Genomic DNA, 12,095 nt, shown 5'->3' on the forward strand with positions numbered 1-12,095 from the left:
TATTCCCATGGTTGTTTCCTGAGTTCTGTGGTGGCCCTGACATCAATGATGTCACATGCACAGTAGCTCTGAACACCAGCGACCTGTCACCCACTGAAGGGACAAACTTATTGGAACCCCCAGCAGTCTCTATTCCCAGACAATTGTCACTACCTGACATGCTTGATAACTCCCTGAAAAGCACCACTCCTGGGGCTTGTCTATCACTGAGCAGTCTGAGAGCTCATTCCATGGGCATAGCCCTGTTCACCATCTTAAGGTGCCAGGTAGGACTCCTGTAGGGAGTATGAATAGAAGGGATGATGATGGGCATCCTTATTTCTGATCCTTTTTTTAAAGATTTTATTTATTTATGCATGACACACACACACACACAGAGAGAGAGAGAGAGGCAGAGACACAGGCAGAGGGAGAAGCAGGCTCCATGCAGGGAGCCCGACGTGGGACTCGATCCTGGGACTCCAGGATCACGCCCTGGGCCAAAGGCAGGCGCTTAACCGCTGAGCCACCCAGGGATCCCCCTTATTTCTGATCCTACAAGGAGCACTTCTAATTTTTTACCTATGAATAATATATGCTGAAGATTTCTGTAGATTTACATACCCTTCTTAACAAATGCTTTTAAGTATACAATGGAATATCACTTAGCCATTAGAAATGACAAATACCCACCATTTGCTTCGACGTGGATGGAACTGGAGGGTATTATGCTAAGTGAAATAAGTCAATTGGAGAAAGACAAACATTATATGGTCTCATTCATTTGGGGAATATAAAAAATAGTGAAAGGGAATAAAGTGGAAAGGAGAAAAAATGAGTGGGAAATATCAGAAAGGGAGACAGAACATGAGAGACTTCTAACTCTGGGAAACGAACAAGGGGTTGTAGAAAGGCAGGTGGGTGGGGACTGGGTGATGGGCACTGAGGGGGGCACTTGATGGGATGAGCACTTGGTGTTATGCTATATGTTGGTAAATTGAACACCAATAAAAAATAAATTAAAAAAAATTTTTTTAACTTTTCTTCATGAATAGTTGTTGCTTTTTATCCCATTTTTTGCATTCTTTGATCATGTGACATTACTCTTTTAGTGTGTTAACAAAATGCCTGTCTATATTGCCTGTAAGATCCAAATTCACTCTTGTCCTGCTCTGTGGAAATGTTCTGAGTCCTTTAGATTTTTTCTTGTAGTTGTTACTGAAGTTTGTTTGTAAAGGGTGCCAGAGACAAGTGAAAAGTTTCCCTTCCTGGTCTGGGTCCCTTGCACAACAGGGTCCTGTGGGCACAAGATTTCTCCAGCACCAAGGCCCCGCACCCAGCAGTGGGTATGCACAGAAGCGCCCCTTTTCAAATGGAAGTGGCATGTACGAGACCAACGGAAGCAGGTCTTGAAACCAAGGGCTTTTCATTAAGGAAGTGGCTCTAAACCCATGGCTACCTTTACTTCTTTTTTTTTCGTAGCTGTTACTGAAGTTCTTCAGCTTCTGGGGGGGGGGGGGGTGTGTGGGGGAGAGCTGCTGTAGGGCAGTGTGGCCAGCAGCACTCCATGGCCTGCAGCCTCCCTTACACCTCCCTGGGGCAGTAATAATAGATCAGACTCTTCTGGTGGGAAGGACTTTGCCTTATGCGCTCTATCTCAACCCAGACAGGATACTTCCTTGGTGCTCCTTCTCAGCTCTGGGCAGGAAAGTCTTCCTTGCAGGGAGCTTATGAAGTCCTTGGGTAATTTCACCTTGTGTGCTTTAACTCAGCCAAGGAATGGTGGGGGTTGGTGGTGGGGTTTTCCTTGAATGTTCTATTTCAATAATGGCCAGGTGAAGAGTGTAGGGGGATAGACTGTCTTGGGTGCTATAACAAATGATGGCAGACTAGGTGGCTTAAGAAACAATGGGAATTTATTTCTTAACAGTTCTGAAGCTGGAAGTTCAAGATCAGGGTGCCAGCATGGACAGGTTCTGGTGAGGGCCTTCTCTTCTGGTTTGCACACAGCTGACTACTTGTATCCTCACATGGCAGAAAGAGGCAGAAAGAAAGCCTCTTCTTATCAAAGCACTAATCCCACTCCCATGAAACCAGAGCCCTTATGATGCAATTACCTCTCAAAGATCCTACCTGCATATACCAACCACATTGGGATTTGGATTTCATATATGAATTTAGGAGCTAGGTACAAACATTCAGCCCATTGCAGGTGCTCTATTTCAATTCTGGGGACTGAATAAGAATAGGAATTCTCTTTACTTATCAGCCAATCTCTTGTTACTCTATTCCTGCCTGTTACAGTTAATAATTCTTTATGTGAAACTTTTGCTGTTCAAATTACTCTGTGGTTTCTTTCTACTGATTTGATGCACTCGGAAACAGAGCTGGTGTTGTGGGTAGGATGGTCCCTGAGGTAGACTATTAGACTGAGATTTTGGGGTTGACTGGGTTGTGCTTTTGGGTTTGAGAGTAGTGCTCTGCTTGTTGCCAGTAGTAAACAGGATAAAAGTAATCCATGGCATGCAATAACACCACAGTTTGTCAAACTGTCACAATGGATGATTGTAATAAAGTGCCAACTGAGGCACAGCGGAACAAGTGTATCTGGTTCCAGAAATGCATGAGAATTGTTACATCAAATTCCTGCAAACATATGGTCATAGTTTGTCTTAAATTGTAGCCATTCTCGTGGGTGTTTAATGGCATCTCATTGTGGCTTCAATTTATGTTCCTCTGCTGATTAATGATTTATACTTATTTATATGTTTAATGGCCACTCTGGGATATTCTTATGAAGTACCTTCTCAGGTCTTTTGTCCGTATTTTGGGGGGTTGCCTTTTTCTTATCTATTTGTAAGAGTTCTGATTGCAACTCCTTTATCGGATGTATATGAGCCTTTTGTGAGTCTCTGGTTTACTTTTTCACTCTCTTAATAGTGTCTTTTGATGAAAAGAAGTTCTTAATGAAGTCCAATTATCAATCTTAGATTTGCTTTTGTGCCCTGTTTAAAATCTATGCCTACCCCAAAGTCATGAAGATGATGTCCCAAGTTTTCTTCTAGATTTCTCATGCATCTGAAATAAATTTTTGCATGTGGAATGATGTAAAGATCAAGGTTCATTTTCCCAAATTGTTATCTAGTGGACTTATCAAAAGATTCTTGGAGTGCCTGGGAGGTACAGTCAGTTAAGTGCCCAGCTCTTGATTTTGACTCAGGTTGTGATTTTAGGGTCATGAGATAAAGCTCCATGTCAGGCTCTGTGCTGAGCATGGAGCCTGCTTAAGACTCTCTCTTTCTCTCCTCCCCACCTCCTGCATGTACTTTCTCTTCTCTCTTAAAAAAAAAGATTTTATTTTCATATAGTATGTGGTTATATTTTTCTGTGAATTTGTCTATTTCACCTATGTTGTCAAAGTTAATATAAAGTTCACAGTATTTACCAACCCCCCTTAAAAATCTTTGCTGAATCCATAGTTATGTTTCCCTTTTCATTCCTAGTATTACTTATTGGTGGATTATCTTTCTCTTCATCAATCTCATTAATAGTTTGTTTTTGTTGTTTTCAAAGGACAAACTTTGGACTTTGTTGATTTTCTTTATTGCAATTTTTTTTTCTATTTCACTAATTTCTGTTCTGTCTTTACTAGCTCCTTCTTTCTATTTTCTCTGGGTTTATTCTACCCTTCTTCCAACTTCTAATGTTGGACACAGATAACTGATTGTGAGGCTTTTTATCCCTTTTTAATTTTTATTTTACTTTTTAAAAAATATTTTATTTATTTCAGAGAGAGAGAGAGAGAGAGAGAGAGTATGAGCATGGGGAAGGGCAGAGGGACAAGCTCAGCAGGGAGTCTGACACAGGGCTTGATCCTAGGACCCTGAAATAATGACCTGAGCCAAAGTTAGTCACTTAACTGACTGAGCCACCAGATGCTCCTTTTTCTCACAAAACAACATAAGGAAGGCTATAGCTTTGAGGTCCACCTTCACTGTACCCAAAAAGTTTTGTTATGTAATATTTTCCTTATACATTTCTATGTATTGGTTTAAAAGAGTGTTTAAAAACCTCTAAATACATTTTCCTGTTGCTTTTGACTTCTCATTTAATTCAGTTTTGCTTAGAGAGTGTGGACTGCATGAAACTATGTATTTGATCATTGTTGAGACTGTGGTCCATTTTTGTACATATTCTTGAGAAGAATTTATACTATGATTATTGGATACAGGTTTCTGTAAATGGCCATAAATCAAGCTTGTTAATTGCATTGTTAACATTTACCCATTTACTCATCTTTTGTCTGTTTGAACTAACAATAATGTAAAGAATTGTGTTACAAATCTTCCACAATAAAGATGACATTTTCAATTTCCTTCAGTAGTTCTGCTTATATATTTTTGAGGCTGTTTTATTAGGTTCATGCAAGTGGATGGACAATTGTTAAACATTTCTGGTGAAATTAAATCTGGTTATTCTATAGTGGCCTCTGAACTGTAAGGATGCATTTTAAAAGTCTCTTATATCTAAAAAAAATAAAAATAAAAGTCTCATATCTGATATTAATATAATTACCTCAACTTTCTTTTGGTTAATATTTTCTCAGTATAAAATACAAATTTTTAAATAATCATTATGTGTTCTCATATTTTAAATGTTTTTCTTTTAAAGAACATAACTAGAGATGCCTGGGTGGCTCAGCAGTTGACTGTCTGTCTTCGGCTTAGGGCGTGATCCCTGGGCTCTGGGATTGAGTCCTTCATTGGGCTCCATGCGGGAAGCATGCTTCTCCCTCTGTCTGTGTCTCTGCCTCTCTCTCTCTCTCTGTATTTCTCATGAATAAATAAATAAAAACTTTTAAAAAATAAAATAAAAAACATATAACTAGAATTAAAAAAAAATCCTTACTGGCAACCTTTACTGGCAAGTGTAGCTTATTTATATTTATTTTCATTACAGATATTTGGACTTGTATTTAGCAAGTTACTTTGTGCTTTCTCTTTGTATTTCTTTGTGCTTATTTTCTCCTTTATTTTTATTTTTTAAGTTAGATTTTTGACAATAAATTAAAACATTAATGAATGCTGTTGTGGATGTTTTCTTTTATGATCATAAAGCCTATTTGTAGTTGGCACTTATTATTTGCTTTCATTTAGGTTTATGATCCACTTGGGGTAATTTATTTTAAAGATAGTATTTATTTATTTATTTATTTATTTATTTATTTATTTATTTATTTGAGAGAGATAGTGTGAGAGAGAGCACAAGCAGGGTGAGGGGGACGGGGAGGGGCAGAGGGAGAGGGAAAAGCAGACGCCCAGATGAGCAGTGAGCCTGACTCTGGCTGATTTCAGAGTTCTGGGATCATGATCTAAGCCAAAGGCAGATATTCAACCAACTGAGCTATCCAGGCTCCCAACTTGGAGTAATTTTTGTATATGATGTGAGGAAGGGGTTTGACTTCATTCTTTTGCATGCAGATGTCCACTTCTCCTGGCAACATTTGTTGAAAAGACTGTTCTTTTCCCATTGAATAGTCTTGGCACCCTTGTCAAACCAATTGACCATTGATTAGGGGCTTATTTATGGACTCTTTTGTTTGTTCCTTTGGCCTATATGTCAAGCCTTATGCCAGTACCAAACAGTCTTGATTATTGTAACTTTGTAGTAAGTTTTGAAATCTGGGAATGTTTATGATATTGTGTGTAGTAGTCAGACCAGTTAACTAGAAGGAGACTGATCTGCTAAAAACAGACAAAATTTTGTTTAGGACATTTGTTGTTTATGAAAATATCAGGTCTAGCTCACATGTTTATTGCATGAATGGGTTGTTTTGTAATACTTTAATATTTAGAATATTCATTTTCACTGAATCTCTTCATCTAACCAGATGTACACACATTTATTTTTCACATTTATTTTTCTCAAGCATGTGGGAAGGGTGTGGGTTGATTATCACTTACAGTGCTCTCTTCATGCTTTATCTCTTTGCTACAAACATTTCCATGAAGTAGACAGCATTTTATGCTCATTTTATGGTTATAGTAGTTTCCCTAGGTTTAGCCAGTTGAAAAGTGGCAGAATCTAGATCTAGAAGATTCCAGAGATTGCACACCCTGATATTATATTACACTGCCTCCAGTTATGAGTTCAGCAGAGAATTCCTTATTCACATGAAAATAATTGAACTGATAATATGCAGGATAATTTGTGTCAGTTTATAATGCTTCTTTGCCCAATTTAGATGATTTTAAGTGGGGTTATCTGTCCATTAAATTGAATAGATCTTAGGCTGGATGCACCCTTGAAATGATACACCAAGTTTTGTTTGTATGGGGGCTATCTTAGGAAGAAAATCTGTAGGTTTAATCAAATTATTCAAAGAAGTTAAGGTCCTCAAAGACTATCTGGACTATAAAAGAATTCCATGGAACCTAGGCTCTTCCAAATGGGGACAAGTGTGGTCTTTTATTTGGGATGGTGGTATAAGGGAGATCAGCCCGTTCTCTAACCTGGCTTGAGACATAAAGGAGTTGTTCTGGACCTAGTGGTTTTAGCCTATAGACAGTAGTGATGGTGGACTGAGTAATGACTTAGATATGGGGAGATTATTCTAGACTCTAGACCATGATAGATATCCTGGAAATGAGATTCTAAATTCTATTTGGTGCCATGGTGCACTTCGCTAACACAGTGTTTGGCCATGTCCTCCCTAGAGGATCATACATTTGAGCTGTATAGCATCAATTTCTTTCCCGCTGACTTCCCTGTTTCCCATCAGAGTGTTCTGCTCGCACAAATAGTTAATTATGAGAAATATCTAAAGACAACAGCTTCTCCATTTCAGGAGACTGATCCAGGACAACCTAAAAGAGTTTATACTTTTAGCTATCTGCTTAAAAATGATAAGAAGGTAAGATAACTATGACTATTTCTGCTCAAATTGTAATATTTTTGGTATAATTATTTTTGTCTTTAAAGGATGAATGTAAGTCGTGTGCTCTACTTCTATTTATTTAAAAGCTGAAATATGATACAAGGATTCTTATGTGAACAGAAAGTGGAAGCCTCCTGATTCGAATGGGACAGAAATCATAGTTATCATTTATTAGAGTAGGAGCTGGTGTTTTAAATGATTATATTTTAATGCTCACAACTGTTCTGCAGACCAGTGTTCCCATCTGCTCTTTAATAAGAAGAAATCAAGGCTGACAGTGGTCAAATGCCTCTTCCTGAATGACACAGCTGATAAGAGATAGAGTCAGGATTTGAATCCACATATTTCTGGCCCCAAAGTCTATAATCTTTCCCACCTCATGCGCCAGTAAGCCCTTTGGTATTGAGTCTACTCCCTCTGCTTCCATTATTCAAGTCATTATTGCTCTACTGAGAAAATGCCTAAGTGTTCCTCTTGAAACTTGAATTACTAGGTGATGTTGCCATCATTGGATGGTCCTTATGGACCTCTTAGTGTGGGATTATGTGTAGTGTGTGTGAGAGAGACATACTGACTTGGCCGTTGAAGCACAAAGACAAAGAGCATATAATATCTGCCCTCATGGAAGAGAACACAATATAAAGGCACAGAACAGGGATCCCTGGGTGGCACAGCGGTTTGGCGCCTGCCTTTGGCCCAGGGCGCGATCCTGGAGACCCGGGATCGAATCCCATGGCAGGCTCCCGCTGCATGGAGCCTGCTTCTCCCTCTGCCTGTGTCTCTGCCTCTCTCTCTCTCTCTCTCTCTCTGTGACTATTATAAATAAATAAAAATTTTAAAAAAAGGCACAGAACATGCTACAATATCCTGTAACAGGACAAGACTTGGAGTGTCCCACCACACCCCAAACTCCTCAGTTAGTTGGAGTTTTTCTTAATTTTCTGTGCCTTAGTTTCCTCATTTTTAACAACAGAAATAGTAATCACACATAATTCAGAGCTTGGTGTGAGACTGAGTTAATATAAAGCATTTAGAACAGTATCTGGTAGAGACTAAATGCTCAATGAAAATGTTTTCACCCATTCTGGATTCCTCTTTTATGGGAAATGCAAATGGTTTGGGAAAATATTTTTATCACAACTGTATTCAGGGAGTGCAGGGACGTATTCCTGGCTTATACTTTATTTTTTTAAAGATTTTATTTATTTATTCATAGGCAGAGGGAGAAGCAAGCCTCCTGTAGCAAGCCCGATGCAGGACTAGATGCCAGGACCCCGAGATCACAACCTGAGTGAAAAGCAGATAGACGCTCAACTGCTGAGCCATGCAAGCATCTCTTGGGTTATCCTTTAATGAAAACAGCTTTTAGCTAACCAATTATACCCTTGATTTCATGTTTTATCCACCACTACCTCTGAAAAGCATTCTCTACACCTACCCAGCTTCAAGGATGACAGATTTGATTCTCCATAGGGTTTGGGATGGAGAGATTTATATATTCAATTGGTTCTACCTCTTACCATCTACATGTATCATTTAATGGAGTGTTAATCAGTATTAGTTCATAGATTTAAAGCACAATAGGACAAAAAAGATATTTGCTTTTTTTCTCCACTAACAAAACGTGAAGCAAAATGGTGCATACTTCTCCAAAGAGATAACCATAGGTTTATAATTTTGATTGATGACAGCCACTCCTTCTCCGGCATTCGTAGTTGTCATGATTGTCCCATGTTTGGTTTGGGACACAGACCTTGCATTTTACCTTCTTATTATTTCATTTAGGGTAAATTAAAATTGGATTGCATTTTCTGAAAACACGGTGTGGGTTGGGTGAGTATAAATCCTTGGCCAATGATTTAAACATATATTAATAATATGAACACATGGCTGTATGTGTATATGAAGAGTGTGATTTTCCAATGATTGGATTTTGTCTTTAATGAAATATGTTCACCGATGTTTTTCAGGAAACAAAAGAATGCTGAAGGAGTTCAGTTTGCAATGGGGCATCAAAAGCAAATGAAGCATCCTGGAAAGCCCAGCAGCTGCTCATCAACTAAGAGAAGATAGAGTACATCACTATGGTTAAGCAAACAGGAAGGAGAGTGGGAAACCCATCTCTAGGGCTCAACCATGTCAATGGAAGTTTATAACCCTTGAGGGATGGATAAATACGAGCATGTTTGCAAGTGGTGGGGCAAGTCTCTACGTTACTTCCAACCATTTGGAGTGGTTTAAGAGTTAGAACAAGCAGTTCCTGAGGCAGAAGAAAATGATGAACTTGACAACAGAATGGGTCTGCTCATGTTTTGCCTGTCTTCACATTGTGTTCATGCTCTAATCCAGTGTAGTCTGGCTTCTTATGATAGTCCAATGAAGCTGTTAGCGTCAAGGTCACTAGCAGCTGCTATACTTTGGTATTAATTTCTCAGAAGCATGTGATATGTTTGTTCACTTCCTGCCCATGGAAAACTTTTTGGGTTCCCAGATACCACATTCTCCTGGATTCCTTATCGCCTTACTAGTGACCCCTTTTCCTTCTCCCTTTCTCATTTTTCCCCTCTTTTTTCCCACATATTATATTTCAGGGGCTCAAAGCTGGATATTGGGCACTTCTCTCTTCAACCCACTACCCCCTTAGGTGATTCCTGAAGTCTTAGAATTTAAGTATTACTCACACTACAAGAACTCTCACCTTTGCACCTTTACACAATTTGCTCCTGAACTTCAGTCTCAAATACAACTGTTTACATGTCATCTCCAGTTTCTATTATATATCTAAAATGTATCTGGTTGTACATGAACTTCTGACTCTCCCCCTCTCCAAAAATGCTCTACTTTCAGCCTTCTCTATCTCAGGTAATAGCACCCCCCCATTGGTGTAACTTTCATAAAGGTGTAACAACCTGCTGTCCACAGGTATGGTAGCCAGTGAAGGGTCTAGAAGCCCCAATATTTATATTTGTAGAAATCCATATTGTAAAAAGTCTCAACCATGGCCTACATCAATCTACCATCCTGAGGTCACTCACCCAGAATCAGGAGACCACACTTATGACTCTTGAGAGCAGTGGCCTAACACTATGCACACTCCTGTACTATTATTTCCCCGGGAGTTCAGGCCAAAACATTTAAATTCACTAATGATTCCTCTTGTTAATCTATTCTTCTCTCACATCCATCCCTTAGCAAATCCAGGCAACTTGACACCCAGTAGAATTCCTGTAGTGCCCATTTGTCCCCATCCCTCGACTGCCATCATCTTTCCCCAAGCTACTATAGTAGATTCTTAACTGATTTTCCAGCTTCCCTTTATTGCCCCTGTCTAACCCATTCGCCACCCTTCAGCCAGAGGGACCATGTCCACACAGAAACCAGATCATGCCAAGTCCATCCCGGAAGCCATCATCACCCCCTGCCCTCTGTGCACTCAGGATAGAGTCTGAGCTCCGGATGCTGGTCTACACACCTTGCAAGATGTGGTCCTACCAGCCTCTCCTGCTATCACATGTCTTCTTCATATCCTCCTTGCTGTCTCTGTTTCTGCCCTTTGATCCCTGGCTCTGGATCGTCCCATCCTAGGGGCACTGCATGGCCCTCATGCTGCTGGAACTCCTCCTCTGTGTGTGCCAGGGTGGCTCTGTCTCCTGCTCTTGGCTTTGCCCAGGGGTAACCTCCTTGGAGGGCTCTGCCCTACCAGGGACTCATGGAGGCTTCCCATCCTGCTCTCTGTCACATACCTGCTTACTTCCTCCCTGACACAAAGTCAAACTGGTTATTTCCTTTGTCCATTTTACACATACCATCTGACTTCCCCATGAGGATGTAAGTTCCATAAGGGTAGGGATCGTTTATGTCTGTCTCCTTCACTGCTAATCCCCTGGGGTTGGCTCAGTGTCTGACCCCAGAGGAGGCTGGGAATATGAAGCACAGGTATCAGACTTGGAATGAAAGGAAATTACCTTTCTGAGACAAAAGACAAATGAGGAGGATCATATACTGACTGGGATTTTTGATGATGGAGTGCCAATATCAGGCATCCTGACTTCAAGTGATATGTTCAGCTTTTCACCTTGTAGAGAGTATCAGGGGAGACATTAAATCATGAGTGCCAGGGCTCTGTGAATGTTTGTTTATTAGATGTACTATCCAAGTACATTTCTGTATGTATTCATGGTGCCAAGAGAGAAAAAGGGATTTATTGTATGATCGTTATAGAGCCCTATTTGTGGGATCTGACTTTTCCCCTTGATACCTACTCCTGATTTTGAAATAAATAATTTTCTCAGAACTTCAGAGCACAGAGATGTCCCTGTGGGGGTGACAAAATGCACCTACCTCACAGCTCAATCTCTTAATTTGGTTTCCAGGTGCTATTGTCACTCACGATATCCATAACAGGAAGATGGAAAATAATCCGAACCCACCTGAGGGTTTCTTGCCAAAACCTGCTGCACCAGAGGTGATGAATATGTCAGGAGCTGGTATTCCACCCAACCAAATGGGTTCTCCCTGTGACGACTTCATTAAAGATGACCTGATTCATAAACCTGGTAGTAATTCACTTGGAGGAGGAACCAAAAGCCACAGTGTCTCTACAGGTGACCCCAAAGGTCCAACAAGGTCTTCACCAGGATCTGTGCCAAATAAATTGCATATAAGAACTGCTATGGCAATAAAATTAATGATGATATAAAATATCAGTTAATGAAGGAAGTTCGGAAGTTTGGTCGAAGTAAGTAGTGAAAGAAATGCTATTACTAAAACCATGGGAAGTATCTCTCAATCTATGATTTAGAATAGATTCAACCCACCTCTTGAACTCATCCTTTGGCCAAGTTGGGTTTTTACATAATTTAGGGTGATTTCTCTTGAATTGGTCTCAAAATTCCTAATACATCTCTTAAAATTGTACTTTTTGCTTGGTTAGTGTTTACAATAGTTTCCTTAGTAAACACAAATACTATGTAACTCTTTAGCCCATGAGGAATAATTACTGACAGAGTGGATGCACTAAGATTGAGTTCTATACCATCTTCATGTCTTAAAAAAATATTGAATTTTAAAAACTATTTTCAGAATATGAAAGAGTTTTCACTTTGAAGAAGTGCAAGGATCTCTTGCAGTCAAGAAACAGTTTGTTGAATATACCATCAAGGAAGCTGAAAGGTAGGTG

The 12,095-nt window shown here is 39.7% G+C and overlaps 1 protein-coding gene across 3 annotated transcripts in view; it reads left to right on the plus strand.

The window, feature by feature from the left end:
- Positions 1-12,095, plus strand: part of INTS6L (integrator complex subunit 6 like) — an 86,168-nt gene that overhangs the window by 73,368 nt on the left and 705 nt on the right. Inside the window, exons 19-21 of one of the 3 annotated variants that reach the window (XR_005386453.1) lie at positions 8,887-9,215; positions 11,290-11,654; positions 11,999-12,088. The gene's annotated coding sequence lies outside the window, so the exon portion shown is untranslated. Of the gene's footprint in view, positions 1-8,886; positions 11,655-11,998; positions 12,089-12,095 lie in introns of all 3 variants that reach the window. The other 2 variants (XR_005386454.1, XR_005386452.1) reach the window with 2 other exon arrangements.

The sequence above is a fragment of the Canis lupus genome, chromosome X, assembly GCF_011100685.1.
Source record: "Canis lupus familiaris isolate Mischka breed German Shepherd chromosome X, alternate assembly UU_Cfam_GSD_1.0, whole genome shotgun sequence".
Lineage (NCBI taxonomy): Eukaryota > Metazoa > Chordata > Mammalia > Carnivora > Canidae > Canis > Canis lupus.